Consider the following 19,123-nt stretch of genomic DNA (forward strand, 5'->3'; position numbering starts at 1 on the left):
TGACCCCCAAACTCTGAATTTAAGCCACAGTACACAGTGAAGCGTGCCTGGAATTCGGGCCAAGCAATTCTCACGTGCTCCTGAGACCCTGGCCTGGATATGTGCCCAAGGTTCCCACCACTCCATTCAGAGACCAGGTGGTGAACCTGCAAGTGCTGCCTTTGGAGGAGGCAGACCCAGCGTTGGCACTGCTCTGTCCAGCATGCGCCCTTCACGCTAACGTAGACAGAACTCAGTGTTTTAGGACCTCAGACCAGCTCTGTGTCTGTTATGGTGGAAAGCTGAAGGGAAAGACTCTCTCAAAGCAGAGGTAGTCTCACTGGATAGTGGACAGCATTGTTTTGGCACATCAGCAGCAGGGGCGCTCCCAGCAGGGGCATACCAGCAGCAGGGGCGCTCTCTGCACTCCTACTATTTCCCCTTGGGGTCAGGGCACACTCCACCCGGAGTGGATGTGTATTTCCACCGTAAGCCTCCCTGAGCGGGTGTCTTTCCCTTGGCAAGGTTGGCAGCCTTGCCACTCCTGATGTTAAAAAATCCACCTTCGGCTGGTACACCAGAGTTCTTCCATATGCAGCCCTTGCGGGTCATATGTGTATTCTTAAGTCCTTCCTACGGGTAGGCGTCTTGGTGCATACTTCCAACTGAAATATGCTTCCCAGTGTACCTTGGTATTCCTGTGTTAGATGGGAGTCCTTCGTCCATACTATTCTTACGACAGGGACCTCATGTCTACTCAGGGCACTGGAAGATTTTATTGGGACCCCCATTTGTCAGTTACTGACGTTACTCGAAATGACTGATTGAAAGGGAATGTCTCGGTTACATATGTAACCCTCATTCCCTGAGGAGGGAACGGAGACGTAACGTCCCTCTGCCACATCCACTGTACCACTGAAACGGCCGAGAGTTCAGTCTTGGCTCCTCAGCAGGTAACATAATACGAACATGCTCCCAATCAATGATCGTGCTGGCAGGTTGCTACAAAAGTGAAACGTACATGCTCATAAACTCAACTTTCTTTTACACTTAGTAAATCAATGACCCACTCAGCAGCATGAACAGGAAACAACAACAAACGATTTGTACGCGATGTACTGAAACTCTCCGCACTTCCACTGATATCACGCTAAACCAACAAGCATGCCTTTCACCGCATCGTGCCCTGCACGCTTAAATCTGGCCGGAAATCATGTGGTCCGCATTTTACCGTGAATTCACCAAAACATAAACCCACTACATATATTTATATTATACAAATTATAATTATTTTTAATTATTATATATTATTATAAATTTTATATTAATTGACAAGTAGCCAAATATTAATATAAATATTAAACATGCATTCATAATTCTTTTAAACAATGTTTATTCATTTGAGCTCTTTGTGAACCTATAATTATTAGGCATATTTCTTTGAATCACATCATGTATTGTTATAGTCATATTCTTTTACTGCCTTCTCAAACTGTCACTGCAGCAGCAGTGTAAATTCCTGCTTTGTAAACGCATTTAATTTCATCATAATTTTCAAAACGATCTCTCAATCTTCAGAAGAGAAGTGAATCGCACCTTTCTTTTGAGAAGTGAATCAAACAGACACTGTGATTGGCTGTTTGCCGCACGTGTCACACTTTCTGGTGCACATGCTTTAGAGTTAATCACTAATTTTGGATTAAACCTGAGTTGAAAGAAAAAGTTTATACCAAGCTTTGAGAGACCTTTGAACTTGATCTAAACCAGGTTGGATTTATCTGGATTTGTCAACTCTAAACCTACTCTGAAACTCAGCTAGCTTCATACAACAGGCCACTGATGATGTTCTACGGCCATGTCCGGAATAAAGAGTAGCTTATCCATGTCACACAGTACAGTTGGAGCACAGTCAGGGTGATATGACTTAACCCATGACTTATGACTTAACCCATAAGATTTCGGCCATATACCTATCTAAGTCATTCATCACAGACAGTATCAACGTCTACAGACTATGCTTAATTGTATACTTAATTGTAATTGCCCTCGCCTATGTCTGAGGTAAACCACGCCCTCCCTCCTTATTACTGTAATAAATCAAGCCACTGTGGCTCCCTCCGATCGCCACCAGAGGGCCCCCTCACCTGAATATTAATCCTCACTCCGGACTTCATTACCCACAATCCTTTGCCCTGACTCACCGGCCATCATTGTTTACAACTGAGTACCATTAGCCTCATCACCTCAGTCTATATAAACTAGGTTCACTCTGCCATTCACTGCAAAGTTTTGTTTTGCTACTGCTGACAACTCTGAGCGTGTATCCTGTTGCTGGTTTCTCCTGTGTATGACTCTGGACTGAATTTCTGGTTTTGATCCCTTGCTGCCTGCCAATTGACCTGTGCTTTGCTCTACTAGATTCCGTTGACTTGGTTTGCTGCCTGCCTCGACCCCCTGCCTGTCCAGTGACTACGCCTCTGCCTTTCCCTGTTTATTCCTGTTGTTGGTGATTGACCTCTGCCTGTTGGTTTACCTTATTGCTTGTTAAATAAAGCTGCATATGGATACTCAACCTGTGGACTGCTCATTACAATTACCCTATGGACAAAGACATGTAAAAATACATTTTTTTATGTATGTTTATTATTTAATTAATTTGATTTATTTGTGTTTTTTTACATTTCTTTGTATATTTCTTTTGTATTTATTTTTTAGGTTTGGCATTCTATAGTTAATGCAGCAAAAGGTAAATGTAGGCTACTTTCAATAAATGGTCCAATAAATTAGGACACTTTTAGCTGTAATGCCATGAGTAAGCAAATGAGCAGCTAACACTGTCTAATGTGAACACGCTTATTATAAGCCCATTTAACACGTTGTGTTTAAAGAATGACTAAATGTGGAAAAAAATTGTTTTAAAGAGATAGTTCCCCCTAAATAAAAATAAGACAAATAGAATAAAGTCTGACAGCCACATTTACTTTCATTCCCTTTCAAGAACTCAGATATATACAGGCCTACAATTTATCTTTTTCCACGAACGAAAGATAATACAGTTTTGGACATGACATGAGAGTGTCTAAATTATGTCAGACATGTTATTTTAGTTGGAATATCCCTTTAAATGTCACCGTATTATCATGAGTGATGTTCATTCTAGTGTAATTGAGGGGACTATTTCGGAGATTTGAGTCACATTGAATTCATGTCAGCTGGGTGTAGGCATCTCAAAAGAAACTGCATTTGCACATCACAAACTGGCTCTGACAACACTGGAGCCATAAAGGTTACAGATAATATAAAACTGCTAGTCAGGAAAGTGCTGTTGATGTGTAAACTACATTTATTGTATTTTTGGGTTAATGTTAATTAAGTCACTAGTTGTAAATTAAATTTCAATTGGTAAATGGAAATGAGAGAAATGGGAAGAAACTGAATCTGAGAGCAGCACGGAGGACATTGAGGAGAAAACTTAGAAATACAGAACTAAGGATATATCAGAATCAATATACTTCAACAAAAAGACATGCCAGTTTATATGAGCTGTGGATGTGAGTCAGCAACTGTAGCTTTAGCTCTTGTCCGTGCTGCCCTCAGGCTCTCATTCAACTAAGTCTGTGTCTCAGACCCTTCACTATTTAAAGTAATTACATTTATTTCTGTTCCTCCCTTCTCACCCTGCATTTTCCCTCTCATTCATGTCCTCTTGATATCTACCTCTGTCAATCTCCTCATAATAGCCCTAAGCTTTTCTACAACAACATGGTACCTCCTGCAGTCTCTTGCAATGTCTGTCTCCACCAGATGCAAAGTAGTTACTTAAGCAAATAAATTGTTCTTTATTTTGATGATCAACAGTGTTTTTTGGAGAAACACTTTAGAATACTGTTTCATTATTGATTAATAACTACACAGGAATAAGTGAGTAATGCTGTATTAACATGCTATTAACTAGTATTAACTAATAAGAAACTGATTAATAAATTAGTTAGTAATAGTGCTTAGTCGAATATGGTAGTTAGATATTAGCTAATCAGTAACTAAACATGTTTTCATACCTCCGAGAGGACTACTAAGAAATACAGGTTCATAATTAATGTGATTCAAGCTTAATGTATAATTAAGTCTAAAGTGAAGATCATGGTAACCTCAAGTGTTAATAAATCCTTCAAAAGGAACTACTAATTATTTGGATCAGTATTCTAAAGTGAAAAACACAACTCTATTACTGAAGTCATTGTAAACTTTTGATGATTTTGTAAGGTCTTGGACAGTTTACTAGTTATTACTAGTTACTTGGATCAGTATAAAGCTCATGATAACCCACTAGTAATTACTTAAGTGTTACTATCCAAAACCTTACACAAACCTCAAAAGCTTACAATGACTTCAGTAATTACACTTCTTCTTTTTTTATTTTTTTTTTATTTTTTTATAAACACAACATTTTTGTATTTGCAACCATTTTCCATGAGCTGAACTCAAAGAATTAAGACTTTTTCTATGTACACTAAAGGCCTATTTCTCTCAAATATTTTTCACAAATCTGTCTAAATCTGTGTTAGTGAGCACTTCTCCTTTGCCGAGATAATCCATCGACCTTACAGGTGTGGCATATATAGGATGCATTTACACTGCAGTTCTTGATGCACAATTCCGATTTGGTGAATATATTAGATTTTTTTGACGACCCGCTTTCATTATCTTTTCAGAAGCAGCCAGTATCCGATATTTGCATTTACACTGTACACTGGCAAAACAGCCCAAGACGTTCTTCACCGGTGAAAGGAAGTAAAACAGCGCAATATGCAATGGCCGCAGACAAAATGATTGCACAATGTTTTGCTGTCTGCACTGTTCCACACATCTTTAAGTTGGCAAAACCTTTCTCTCTTAAGGTGGAGAAAAAGAGGAGAGCCCTTGATGGGGTTGCCAGGTTTTCATAACAAAACCCGCCCAATTGCAACTCAAAACTGTGTTTAAGTAGCCCAATTCAGCATGTAAACCGTGGACTTGGCAACACTGGATCGAAGTTTGTGTCCACCTGAGTTGACGTCATTCACCTCCGTCCTTTTTTTAATGACGTACAACTCGCACGACTTTACTGGGGAATATCCGATCTGTCCGCTTACATGGAAGGCGCTAATGCACGCACCCGAATCATATCAGATTTATTACCACATATGAGTGAGGCCTGAATCCGATCTGAGGATATCGGAATTCATGCGTTTTTTTTTATTGCACAGGTCTGCCTTAGGCCTTGAGTGGTTTGCTGATGTCAATGTTGTGTATTGAGTGGCCCATGGTGGCGATGGGGTTATGGTTTTCGGAAGGCGTATGTTATGGACAATGAACACAGGTGCATTTTATTTATGACATTTTGAATGCACAGAGATACCATGATGATATCCTGAGGCTCATTGTTGTGTCATTCATCTACGACCATCACCTCATGTTGTAGCATGATCATTTTACGGCTCCATGTTGCAAGGATCTGTAGACAATTCCTGGAAGCTGAAACCATCCCGGTTCTTGCATACTCTTGCCAGCATACTCACCGGACATGTCCGAGGGAGGTTTCACAACTGTAATTTTGGTTCGTACCAAACTGAAAAGTCAAACAATCCGGACCAAACAAGGTTGGTGTGAAAGCGCTCTAAAAGTCTTGTCATTTTAGTCTAGTTTTAGTCAAAAGAAAACTCAATATTTCTTAGTCAAGTTATAGTTAAAATATTTTAGTCTGTTTTTACATAAATTATTTCTGAGATTATTTCTAACACCACTAAAGTCAAATAGTGTTTCACACATCTCAAATATTGGTTAAATGTCATAGTAACCAGACAAAATACACTTGATGAATGTTTTTTGTTGAATCAGGGAACTTGAGCTGCGTCGAAACGCTTCTGCATGATTGCGTCATGATGCGTGTGTCGAATCAGTCCAATCGGAAGACGGAACGTCATAGGCGGGTGACATCATAGACCCGGAAACTATAAAGCACCTGCGAACACAAACAGAAACTAGCTTCTGTGCCTCCAGTAAGCGATCTGTGTGAATCTGTCATAATTTGGTATTTTTGTCTGTCCTTGGTGAATGCTAGGAAGGAGTTTGTTAAACTTTGTTAAATTTTTACAACATAAAGAGAAAAAAATAAGAAAGCATGGTGAGCAAAGAACAACAATTCACTAGATGTGTTCATCCCTGCCCTCGCTTCATCACGGGTGGGGATACGCATTCACACCTCGGCTCTTATATCAGCTTGAATCACTCTGCCCATTCTTCTCTGTCCACCACTGATTTTAAAGAGGGTTTTTTGTTTTGTTGGAAAGTGTTGTGAACAATGTACAGGTGACGTCATAACTAAAAAATATTATATTTACTAGCAGTAATGGGTTTAGGGCACATTACCAGGGCTGGATTCAGATTTGTGGCATGTAGTATCCCATGTAGTATTCCAGGCATTGATGGCATGTAGTAACAGGCATGTAGTATTTGTTCTGCCCTCACTGTTAAACACAGCTATGCAGATAGATAAACTCCTCGACAATTGACAGGTGTGATGCCCTTTTATTGACGTATCCTTCAATTATCGACAGAGTGAAACTACAAAAAGAAACAAATAAACAGCATGTAGACTGTATTCTAATGTATGATCACATGTAATATGCAAAGTCTGGCTACCATTCATCAAAACTAAAAACTATCAAATATAATCTTGTTTAACATAAATGTTCACAAATATTGTCTTTAAGACTCATATTAAACATAAAATACTCACAAGCAATGCTTTCTGAAAGACAACAAAGAAGGACTAATGTAGATCACATCAGAAGTGGATACTGCTGTCAGCCAAATTTCAACATGTGAGGTTTTCTCACTCTCATGCTAATAAAGGTTAAACATAACACTAGTAACAGCTACAATGCCTCCTGCTGGAGGGAGAGAAAACTACTCCAGCACACTCCCCGCCTGACGTCCATAGGATGTCACTCTTAATTCTTAGGACCGTTTTGGTTACATTCATTGGAATTGCGCAGCAGAAGTACAGTCTCTGTAACTGGTCTCAAGAAAGTTTTGCACGTACCCCCAAAGGCAACCTTTATCTCTACTTTCCTGACTTTCCCATCTCGACTGGGGAAGGTATTGATCACAACTCCCATGGGCCATTGGCATCTTTTGGCTTGGTTGTCTTTTAGAAGTACAAGATCTCCTACTTGTAGATTTGGCCTGTTCGTCTGCCATTTTCTTCGATCTTGCAATGTTGGCAAATATTGAGTTCTCCAGCGGTGCCAAAAGACATTAGAAAGATACTGCACCTGTCTCCACTGGCGTCCATACAAATCTGACTTGCCAAAATTTCCAGGAGGAATAGGTGGAGAACCAGTCTTTTGGGTGAGGAGTGTAGCAGGTGTAAGTATGAAGGGACAGTCGGGATCAGATGAGACAGGAATGAGAGGTCGAGAGTTCATGATGGCGGTTACTTCTGCAAGAAGGGTAACGAGAACTTCATGGGTCAGCAGCTGAACCGAGTTGATAGTAAACATTGAGTCAAGAATACGCTTCACAATCCCAATCATGCGCTCCCAACTTCCACCCATGTAAGGGGCATGAGGTGGGTTAAAGACCCATGTGTCATTCATTCTTGTCCAAGAAATCTCGTATTTTCGGGTTATCACACTGGTTTGAGATTATACCAAGCTCCTTGCATGCACCTAGGAGCTGGTTCCGCAATCAGACCGGACGTTACTGGTCCACGAATGAATATGAACCGTCGTAAGGCGTTGATGAAACTGGATGACTCCATTGACTCGATTACCTCGATATGGATGGCCCTGGTACCCAAGCAGGTAAAAATGACGGCCCAGCGCTTACTATTGGCAAGACCTCCACGAGTTCAACGAGAACTGATAGTCCAGGGTCCGAAGACATCGACGCCAACGTAAGTAAATGGTGGGCAAACAGTTACGCGATCAGTTGGTAGGTCGGACATCTTTTGGGTTTCTGTGTTCCATCTCAGTTTGCGACATTTGACACAGTGGTGAATGATGGAGCTGATGCAATGTTTGTATGGTGGTAATGCCGTACCAGTAGCGTACTCACGTGGTGCTTTCCTGGGATGATGAAAGGATGTGCTTCATCATTTCGCATGTCGGCTTGTGAAAGACGACCTCCGACTCTAAGGCAGTCAGCGTCATCTTTGAAGGGCGACAGGTTTCTGAGTGGATTTTGCTTTGGTATCTCTTTCTGGGCTTCGATGCATGCAAAGACTTCAGGATAAGTCTTGTGTTGAAGACAGCTCAGAATAACGCTTTTTGCTTTCCCATAGTCCTCTGGGGTGATACTTTTGCAAATGTGCCAACCTTGACACTTGCTTCCATAAGCATTTCCCCTGTAGCATCTGGTGATATGAATGAGTCTTGCCATTGCTCTAAGCAGTGACGTCCAAGTTGAGAAGGACTCAAAACGACTTGGATCTAGGAAAGAGTCTATGAGACGAGTTGCAAAGGCTGTCACCGTAGGGCGAATCTCAGGGTCAGAGTCTGGACTGAGTAACTCAAAACAGCACTTGGTCTCCTTTGCGTGTGCTCGTAGCAGGAAATCTGGTCCTTTGAGCCACATGCTGGACATTAGAGTGTTTGCTGGAATGGACCTGGATGCTACATCGGCTGGGTATAAATCTGTCTGCACGTAGTTCCATTGTTCAGGGCTGGATGATTTTCTAATCCTTTGAACTCGGTTACACACATAGACATAGAATCTTCTGGATTCATTTTGTATGTATCCAAGTACTACTTTGCTGTCTGTGAAGAACCTTGTACAATGGAATGGAACATCTATCTCCTCTGAAATCAAGTCTGCAATCTCGATAGCAAGAACAGCTGCACATAGTTCCAGCCTCGCAATAGCTATCTCTTGTTGTGGGGCAAGTTTAGTTTTGCCAAACACAAATCCAAGTTCGCTCTTGCCTTTCGTATCCGTAACCTTTGCATAAGCTACGGCAGCAATAGCTTTGGTGGACGCGTCACAGAATATACAAAGCTCTCTTTTTGCTGCACCACAGAAGGATATGGACGTATACATTCTTGGTATTCGCACTTGTTCGAGATGCTTCAGGGATTCCTTCCATGTACTCCATTCTTCTCGCATTCGTTCTGGAAGTGGGTCGTCCCATTCGCCTGCATCCGTTGAAATCTCTCTCAAAAGGCTCCTGCCTTTGATGCTAACCGGAGCTGCGAAACCTAGAGGGTCATACAAACTGTTAATGATGGAAAGTTCCCCTCTACGAGTATAGGGCTTCTCAGTGGTAGACACTTGAAAGGTGAACTCATCTGTTGCAATGTCCCAGCTTATTCCAAGACTCCTTTGTGGACTGTCTGCTCCTAGGTCGAGATCTTTCAGACCCTTTGCAAGATCCTCCTTGGAGAATGCTTTCATTACTGTGATGTCATTAGAGGCGATCTTATGCAGCCTCAAGTTAGATGAGGCCAAGGTTTCTTGAGCCTTTTGAATGACAGAGATGGCCTCGGTACTTGATGGCAGGGAGACAAGCCCATCATCGACATAAAAATGACGTTCCACAAGATGTTTTGTTGTATTGTCTCTTTTTTCTTGATCTTCTGATGCCCTCCGGAGTCCATAGGTTGCCACTGCAGGCGATGGGCTGTTGCCGAAGACGTGTACCGTCATTCGGTACTCCACGATTGGTTGTTCCATGTCGTTATTCTGGTGCCAGAGGAAACGCAAAAAATTCAGATGGTCCTCCCTGACCTCAAAGCAATGGAACATTTGCTTAATATCAGCTGTTACCGCTACCTTCTCTTCACGGACCCGCATGAGCACTCCCAGCAGGCTGTTGTTGAGATTCGGACCGGTAAGAAGGACGTCATTGAGAGACACTCCTTCATGTCGTGCGCTAGAGTCGAAGACAACCCTTATTTGGTCCAGCTTGCGGGGGTGATACACTCCAAAGAAGGGAAGGTAACAACACTCTTCTTGTCCAGTAAGGGGTGGCGCTATTTCAGCATGGCCATTGTCAAATAGGGTTTGCATAAATTCCTGGAAGTGACTTTTCATGTGAGGATGTTTGTTCAGCATACGACAGACTGAAGCTAGGCGCTGGACGGCTTGCTGCTTGTTGTTGGAAAGGCGTGGCCTAGGTGAATGAAAGGGAAGCGGAGCAACCCAACTATTTGTATTATCCTGATAGACTTCCTTATTCATTATCTGCAGGAAGGCCGTTTCTTCTTGAGAGTAACCAGGTCTCTCATCCAAACTTGTTTGTTGGAACACGGTTTCTCCGATGTTCTTAGTATGGTTAGGGAGACTGACTTTGTTGTGCCTTTGTGAGATGATGTGTTCCTTTACTTGGATAAAGTTCTTGCATGGAAGGAAGTGACATGGGCGACCATTGTCCAAAATGTTCATCTTGAAAACGCTTGCCTGTACGGGTGAGTGAGCTCCACCCAGGCAAATGTTTCCAATAATCACCCATCCTAAAGCTAGCTTCTGAGCAAAGGGTGCATTTGGAGGTCCATTGCGTTGGTCAAGAACTTTGTGTGCTTGAATAACATCCCTACCAATGAGAAGCAGGATCTTAGCATCAGGATCAACATCTGGAATGTCGGATGCAATGTCTTGGAGGTGGGAATGGTTGCGAGCAGCTTCAGGTCTAGGAATCTCATTGCGATTGTCCGGCAGCATGTCACATTCGATAAGTGTTTGGAGCTTTAGGCGTGACTTGCTATCAACGGATTCGATGATGAAGTTGTATGCTCTCCTCAACGTAGCTTCCTCGAGACCAGCACAGGTTCTCAGCTTGTACGGGAAGCAGCCTTTGGTGATGCCAAACGTATCGAAGATTGAAGATCTGGCAAGTGACCTGTTGCTTTGGTCGTCCAAAATAGTGTAGGTTTTGAGTTTCTTCTCAGGGGAGCCCTGTGGATATGAATACAGGACTGATCTTGCCACATGAGTGACTTTCAACTTCACTCCCACAGACTTGCGTACATGTAGATGTGGCTGTAGGGTAAAGCTATATTGCACTCCCCGCCGTTATCGGAAGCAGGCTCTGTGGTAGTTGCCCAAGGTGCAGGACCAGGGTGAAGAGCAGTAATGTGTGAGTTGGAGTTGCATTCTGCACAAAAGGTCTCAGCTTTACATATTTTTGCCTGATGATTAGTGGATGCGCAACATCGGAAACATATCAGATTCCTCTTCAAATAGACCTTACTCTCCTCCAAAGGCATTTCTCTGAAAGCTCTGCATTTTTTAAGCGCGTGAGGTTTCTTGTGGATTGTGCATTCTTTATTTGGGTCATGGATGTTTGTTCCTGCAGTTAGATTTGGCTCAGTGCTGATCACTTCGGTCCTGATGACTGAGATTGCTTCTCTCTTACTCTGCTTGTCCTGAAACCTCATCTTATTGGGTACAAGACCGGGTTGCACTGAATGCTTAAAGCTTGGGTCGTTGCGCATTTAAGATTCCCTGCTAATGAATGCGACAAATGCTGAGAATGGAGGAAACGATACAGAATGCTCCACCTTGTAGTTAGACCCATAAGTCATCCACTTTTCTTGCAGACCGAAGGGTAACTTCTCCACAATAGGATGAATGCCCCTTGCAGTGTCGAGGTACAGTAGGCCTGGGATATAGCCCTCGTCCTTTGCAGCCTCTATCTCTAGGAGAAGATCCTGAAGTTCTCTCAAGAGGTATGAGTCTTTGATTGAGATTCTTGGAAAACTCTCAAGTCTGTCGAGAAGTGCCTTCTCCAGGGCTTTAGGGGAGCCGTAGCACTCGTCCAGTCTTTCCCATACTTTGCCCAATCCTTCAGAGGGTCTGTTAATATACACTGCTCTCAGAAGTTTTGCATATTGAACGGACTCGGCTCCGAGCCATTTGATCATCAAGTCAAATTCTTCGCTAGCAGACAGGTTCAAATCGTCAATAGCATTGTTAAATGAAGATTTCCATCCCCAATAGTCACCTGGCTTGTCACTGAACTTTCTGAGGCCACCAGTGAGCAAATCACGTCGTGCTAGAAACCTGGCTATATCAGTCATATTGCCATCTTGTGGAGTGTAACCCGTACTTTGATGTGTTGGTAATGCTCCAAATGTAGGTTTCCGCACAGGAATGCCTCGGGAACATTGGAGAACATCTTTACGTTTGTCTGCGCTCGGCGGTATATGGACATACTCTGTGTCCATAGACTGGTGCGGTTCCTGTTTTGGTGGCTCGTATGGGACAGTTGTTGCTAGAGTATCATTCTGCTCTGTGTTGCCAAATGGACTTGAATCTGCCTTTAGGATTATTTGGCATTTAACATAGTCGTGAGTACGCTCTGTGGGATCTACCTTCGCGGACCCCGATGCAGATTCTTCTTCAAGATCAGTGGCTGCTTTCTCAAAGACATACGCCTTGGCTTGTGCGGCTTCTGCATCACACTGCTGTTGTAGTGCTTGTAATGTGGCATCCAGACGCACCTCTTCTACTTTAAGCTCCGCTTTCTTAACTTTCATTTCAATTTCCATTTTCGCAAATTCTGCTCTTGTACGAGCTGCTTCAGCTTTAGCTCGAGCATTGAGAGCGGCTATACTGGCAGATGATTTAACTGAACCTTTAGAGCTCTTAGAGCTATGCGATTTCTTGGAGCAGACGGACGCTGTGCTTTTTCTCCCTTCTTCAGACATAGTTGATTCTGCTGAGGCTGAAGTAACATCCACTTGTTGTCGCGTAGATAGGTGCTTTTTCACTGTTCTGCCCTCACTGTTAAACTCAGACACAGCTATGCAGATAGATAAACTCCTCGACAATTGACAGGTGTGATGCCCTTTTATTGACGTATCCTTCAATTATCGACAGAGTGAAACTACAAAAAGAAACAAATAAACAGCATGTAGACTGTATTCTAATGTATGTTCACATGTAATATGCAAAGTCTGGCTACCATTCATCAAAACTAAAAACTATCAAATATAATCTTGTTTAACATAAATGTTCACAAATATTGTCTTTAAGACTCATATTAAACATAAAATACTCACAAGCAATGCTTTCTGAAAGACAACAAAGAAGGACTAATGTAGATCACATCAGAAGTGGATACTGCTGTCAGCCAAATTTCAACATGTGAGGTTTTCTCACTCTCATGCTAATAAAGGTTAAACATAACACTAGTAACAGCTACAATGCCTCCTGCTGGAGGGAGAGAAAACTACTCCAGCACAGTATTCCAAGGGATCCTCTCCACAGTCTCTACATCTTCTCAATTCTCTGTATCTCCATTCCACCTGCCCCCACTGGGGTAAACTGAGTTGCTGTTTTTAATTATATTTTATGACATTGTAAATAACACAAGTCGAGTTAGGGAGCTGTTTTGCAGAACATTATTATAATTGGAAATACATTGCAATCGTGAATTTTGACGTGGCGCTTTTTTCTGGTGCCGATGCACGGTGTGCTGTCCCTGCTTTGGATGTTGCGGCCGCGGTTGTTGGGGACTTGCCTTGGATGTTGTGTGGAGAGCACTCCTGTCCGCGAGTGTCGGGTGGCCGTGAGTTTCAAACTTTGACTGCTTCGCCCTCACAAGAAAATTGGGCCAACCACACCGCAAATCCAGTTAAAAACCCAAGGGATTACTCTGCCGACATTTAAATATACGTAGCATTGTCTCTAAAAGCAATCAGCCTGAACACGTACTGTCTCACTCTAACTTGGACTTTCTTGGTCTCTTCGAAACATGGCTTAACAAGCACTCGCCTGAGCCTGCCTTTGAAATTTCTGGTTAAATGTGTTTAAGAGGGATAGAAATAAGGGAAGGGGTGGGGGATTGCTAGTATATGTTAAAAACACAATAACATGTAACGTCATTGAATGGTCACAGGAAATAGACATGGAGTATATTGGGTTGAATATGTCACTATCTCCTCAAATGTATTTCATTCTCATTTGCCTATATCGACCACCATCAACCAATAACATATTTTATGAGCATCTCCATACTATTCTTAAAGGAGGGGTGAAATGCTGTTTCATGCATTCTGTCATTTTTACACTGTTAAAGACTTGGATTCCCATCCTAAACATAGACAAAGTTTCAAAAACTAATGTTGGACGTTTGATGGAGTATTTCTGTGTTAAAAATACTCCTTCCGGTTTCTCACAAGTTTCAGAGAGTTTTTTTCGAGTAAGGCTCGACTTGACATTAATAGACTGGAAGGTCCTTGTGTGGGCCGTATGGGCTCTTCTCCCGGTAGGGTGCACGTGAGCGTGACTAGAGCGAGAGAGGAAATGCACGCCCATCCCTTACGCAACAAAAATATATTTCTCAATATATTAGTTGACAATATATTTCTCAATATATTAGTTGACAATATATTTCATGTGTCTCCATATATTGTGAAATTTACATGGTAATATATCATATGATATATTATATAATTATATATTATATATGCAAGTTATATATTGCAATATATGGGACAAAACTGCAATTATTGCCGTTTTCATATATTGAATAAATACACATCATTATACTATTCAATATATTGCTATGTATATTGAAATATATCCTACAATATATGAAATTATATATTGGAAGAGTCATTGTATATATATGTAAATATATATATGTAAAATTATATGAGATAATATACCTCAATGTACTGGATAATATAATCAGATTTATATGGGAACATATGTCTTAAATATATTGATTTATATTACATAGTATATAATTATCATATATATTGTATACATGGTAAATATGAAATAATCTAATGTACACTGTCTGTCATATATTTTAAAATATAACAGATTAAAAAATAATATAGAAATTAGGGCCGCGACTCGATTAAAAAAATTAATCTAATTAATTAGAGGCTTTGTAATTAATTAATCGCATTTTAATTGCATATAAATATTTGACCTGAGAACAATGAGAAGTAATTTTTCACATGTATTTTTAGTATACCATTAAATAATGACTGAATACATAAGCTTAATCAACAAAATATTGTTTATTTATTTCAGTCCAGCAGACCAGTGCATGTTTGCCAGTTTAGCAAAAGCATTTTTGTGATATTTGAGGCTCAATGTGCTGCGGTGATACGCGAATTCCTTGTTGTATAGCTTGCACACAACCATGCTCTTGACGACGCTTCCATTCTTTCGTTTTTTAAAACAAAATTTCCCATCCACGGGGCCAAGCAAAGCAGTCTCATCAGATTCTTCGTTCCATAGCTTCGTTCATGTTCACATGGTTCGTTGTTGTCGTGACTCCGGAGCGCTAGTTGGTGTTCCAGTATAATTGGTCCGTCGAAACTCATTCATTGAAAAACGTTCCGCGGTGCAAAAATAAGTGTGGTAAATTTTTTTTTTTTTTTTTTGCGTAATTAATTAACGCGTTAAAGTCACGTAATTAACACGTTAAAGTCACGTAATTAGTTAATCTTAATTAACGCGTTAAAGTCCCGGCCCTAATAGAAATATTTTCTAAATATAGAAAATATATTGAATGTCATGCACCATCATATTTTCTAAATATAGAAAATATATTGAATGTCATGCACCATCTGATTTGGGCTATTGTTAATCAACCTCTGTAAACATATGCAGGAGCTTGCTTAACTCACAAAAAATACTTTGTTTCAATAAACATACATGAAATAATTCAGTTTTGTTTGTATATCAATGTATTTTAATATATGAATCAATATATAGCAATAGGTTGTCCATCCATATATTGCTATATATTTTCAAATATATGAGGACGTTTCTGATACATTGAAATATATTTTCTAATGTATTGCAATATAAATTCTAGTATATTGCAATATATTTTTGTTTCGTAAGGGATAAACACTGCTCTCCGGTGCAGATTCAGTCGTCCGTGAACACTTATGTCGGTTATAGTCCGCGCCGCGCTCCCCTTCATTCCTCCACTTTGACATTAAGCGACTTCAACGCTTCAGCACAGCATTCCGGGAAGGCAGCGCTGCATTTGAACCGATTTGAACGCAGAAATGATGGGAAGCGTCACAACATCGCTTCAGTTGCATCGCAAAGTGGATCTCCACACTCCAAGAAGTATGTTTTTGACGGAGCGGTCCCAGCGATAAAGGTTCGGTCCTGCTTTGGAAGCAGCCGGTGAGTAAAACTGCTTCAAATGTCTATGCTGTTGCTTATCGTCGCGTGAGTAAACATCAGTAAACGACACAATCGCGTGCTTCGTCATTCAAATGCGCTAACGGTTAGTCCATTGTTGTTCTATATCGTTACACTAGTCTGACGTGCAAAACCGTTTTGTTTGCTACTGCTAAGGTTTGGTCGCATACAATAGTCCATAAACAGAATCATGTCCTCATAAAATGCGAGTAAAGACACACAAATGTTGACAGGCCACTAAATACAGTACATGCCACAGAAAGGGACTTTCGCTATTGCTGTTTCTCCTGTTAAATTTATTTCAGCCTCCGAGTTTGATTCTAGATCATATCTATTAGCTGAGATCGATAGCAAGGGTTTCTCCACGCTTGAGGACGTCATCGCTTTGCGCATTCGTCATTCTTGAGCTCCGCCCACACGATACGCCTCCAGGCGCTCGTTTTTTCCGGAAAGACTCGGTACAGCCCATATTTCTTTTATAAATATAATAAAACTAAAGACTTTTCGGAGATATGAAGGATGCAATACTACTCTATAGGTACTCAAGATTGACATGAGATTGACTGAAACTGAGGCAACTTTAATATAAATTGGGAGAAAAAAATGAGAGAAAAAAACTTAAAGAGATAACAAATAAATTCAATCTTTCCCGACTGATACAAGGTCCAACAAGAATAACCAACTCCTCTCAGACTCAAATTGATCTGATATTTACGAATAGACCTGAGAGGGTAACTACAACAAATAATCTGCTGACTGGTCTGTCCGATCATAATATCACACTGCTGGTAAGGAAACTAACTAGAAAAAAAAATTGTAAATTCAACCTCAAGAAATCGATTCTATGAGAAAATTCCTAAAAATGAAACAAGTAATTTAGACAAAGCTATAAACCAAATAGACTGGTCTGACCTAACCAGCAGAGACACTGAGATTAGCTGCAGTACTTTTATTTCTACTATTACTGAGATAAGAGCAGCTTTCACAAGAAAGGTGAAATGTAAACATGGACAAAAGACCACCTTATTTCTTTATAAATTCAGTTAGGGAGCTGGCTCAAGGTATCCCAACTGAAACTATAACATCAATTCCTATTGATAAAGCTTAACCTATTTTTAAAAGAGAGGAAATATCTGAATCAGAGGTTATAAAAATCATAACCTCGCTAAAAACTTCAAAAGCAAAGGATTCACATGGTTTGGATACCTCATTTTTAAAATTACACAGGGACACACTTGCTTGCTATTGCACATCTGATCAACCTGTCAGTTAGGCAAAGTACTTTTCCAAGCTCCTGGAAAAAAGCAGTAGTATCTCCGATCTATAAGTCTGGTGATAAAAGAAGGGTAACAAATTATAGACCCATTAGTATTTTATCCGTGATATCCAAGGTGACCGAAAATTGGGTAGCAGAACAGCTGAAAAAAAAACATCTAAACTTGGGCTACACCCCTTTGCATCCAATGCAATTTGGATTTCGCACAAACCATTCTACAGAGACAGCTAACTGTTTCCTCCTTGAAAATATTAAGTCACAATTAGATGAGGGTGGTATAGTAGGTGCAGTGTTTCTGGACCTTAAAAAGGCTTTTGACACTGTGAATCACCGGACACTATTATCAAAATTATCTTTTTTTAGTTTCTCAGATGAGGCCATGAAATGGATGGAGTCATATTTAACTAACAGGAAACAGAGTGTACGTATTGTTAATTCTTACTCTGCATATCTTGATTGTAATATTGGTGTACCCCAGGGGTCAGTATTGGGCTCTATCTTGTTTAGCCTGTACATTAATGATTTTGGAATGAGATGGCTAACTGTAGTAGCCTTTATTTCTAGACTAAAGGCTACTACAGTTAGCCATCTCATTCCAAAATCTTTTTGTGTGAAGTGAACATATCCCTCGCACTCAATTTTTCATAACTCGCCTGTTTGTACTTAATAAACCAATAAAAACATTTGACGCGAGGTCACAGCGTTTGGGTTTGCGCGCTCACAAGGTTTGCAAAAAGTAAACAGGCTAAAACACTCGAGGTTAGAGTCAGGGCAGACGGCAGTATGAAGCGTGCATGGGCTTACTTTTGGAAATATATTACATCTACATTTCAGTGGTAACACGTAAGGTGTTGATCGTCTTTCTTTATTATTGTTAGCGCTACCTCGAACTAAAGTGGCGTCTCTTCGGAGCGGTCATTTTCTTAAATGAGCCGCGGCAATGTTTCAAATGAGCTTCTTGCGCTAGACAAATGCCTTTATTTTCAACGCAATCACCTTGTACCCAAACCTTTTCGAAACTAAGGAGCCATTGTCCTCAGATTACAAACAAACAAGCTCCTTGGCGGCGCAATTGCGGGACTCGTGTTTCGCGCTGTGGGGGATTTTAAAAAAGTGACGTGAGTGGAAGGGAGACGGCAGCGCTAGAACAGTGCGTGTGTGTGTGTGTGTGTGTGAGAGAGAGAGAGAGAGAGAGAGAGAGACTCGCGGCTGTTATTTCAAACAGCGCAGCATATTTTAAACTAATCGGTTAACGTTAACCGGTTTCAACCGGCCAATGAGGCTCGGTGGTCGGTCAAGAAAATTTGTAGTTTTCATCATCCCTACACCTGCTATTAAAATATTTCAATTTATGGCTATATGGTGTGCCACGCGTAAAAGCCCATTGCAGCGTCTGTGTCTGAAGTTTGTTTTGATCCCTTATGCCACCACTCTGGCATAATTATTACCCTGGTCTGAACCGCGTCTACTACCGTCTTCCTCCATGTTTGTTTATGTATTGCAGCGTGCATGGTCATGCCGTTGCGTGAGGTGCATCTTGACGTAAAATTCTGCCATAAACGCCTTATCGTGGCGTAAGCGATAGAGCCTAATATAAAACGATAGACATTTTCTATCGTCCAGATGATATATTTCGTCATATCGCCCAGCCCTAGCTAGAAATGTCAGATCTGCTTCTTAACATTAACAAAACAGTCTGTATGT

The 19,123-nt window shown here is 40.9% G+C and overlaps 1 protein-coding gene across 1 annotated transcript in view; it reads left to right on the forward strand.

Moving 5' to 3' along the window:
• Positions 1 to 19,123, forward strand: part of arhgap23b (Rho GTPase activating protein 23b) — a 266,684-nt gene that overhangs the window by 28,050 nt on the left and 219,511 nt on the right.

Source organism: Pseudorasbora parva, chromosome 21, assembly GCF_024679245.1.
Source record: "Pseudorasbora parva isolate DD20220531a chromosome 21, ASM2467924v1, whole genome shotgun sequence".
Lineage (NCBI taxonomy): Eukaryota > Metazoa > Chordata > Actinopteri > Cypriniformes > Gobionidae > Pseudorasbora > Pseudorasbora parva.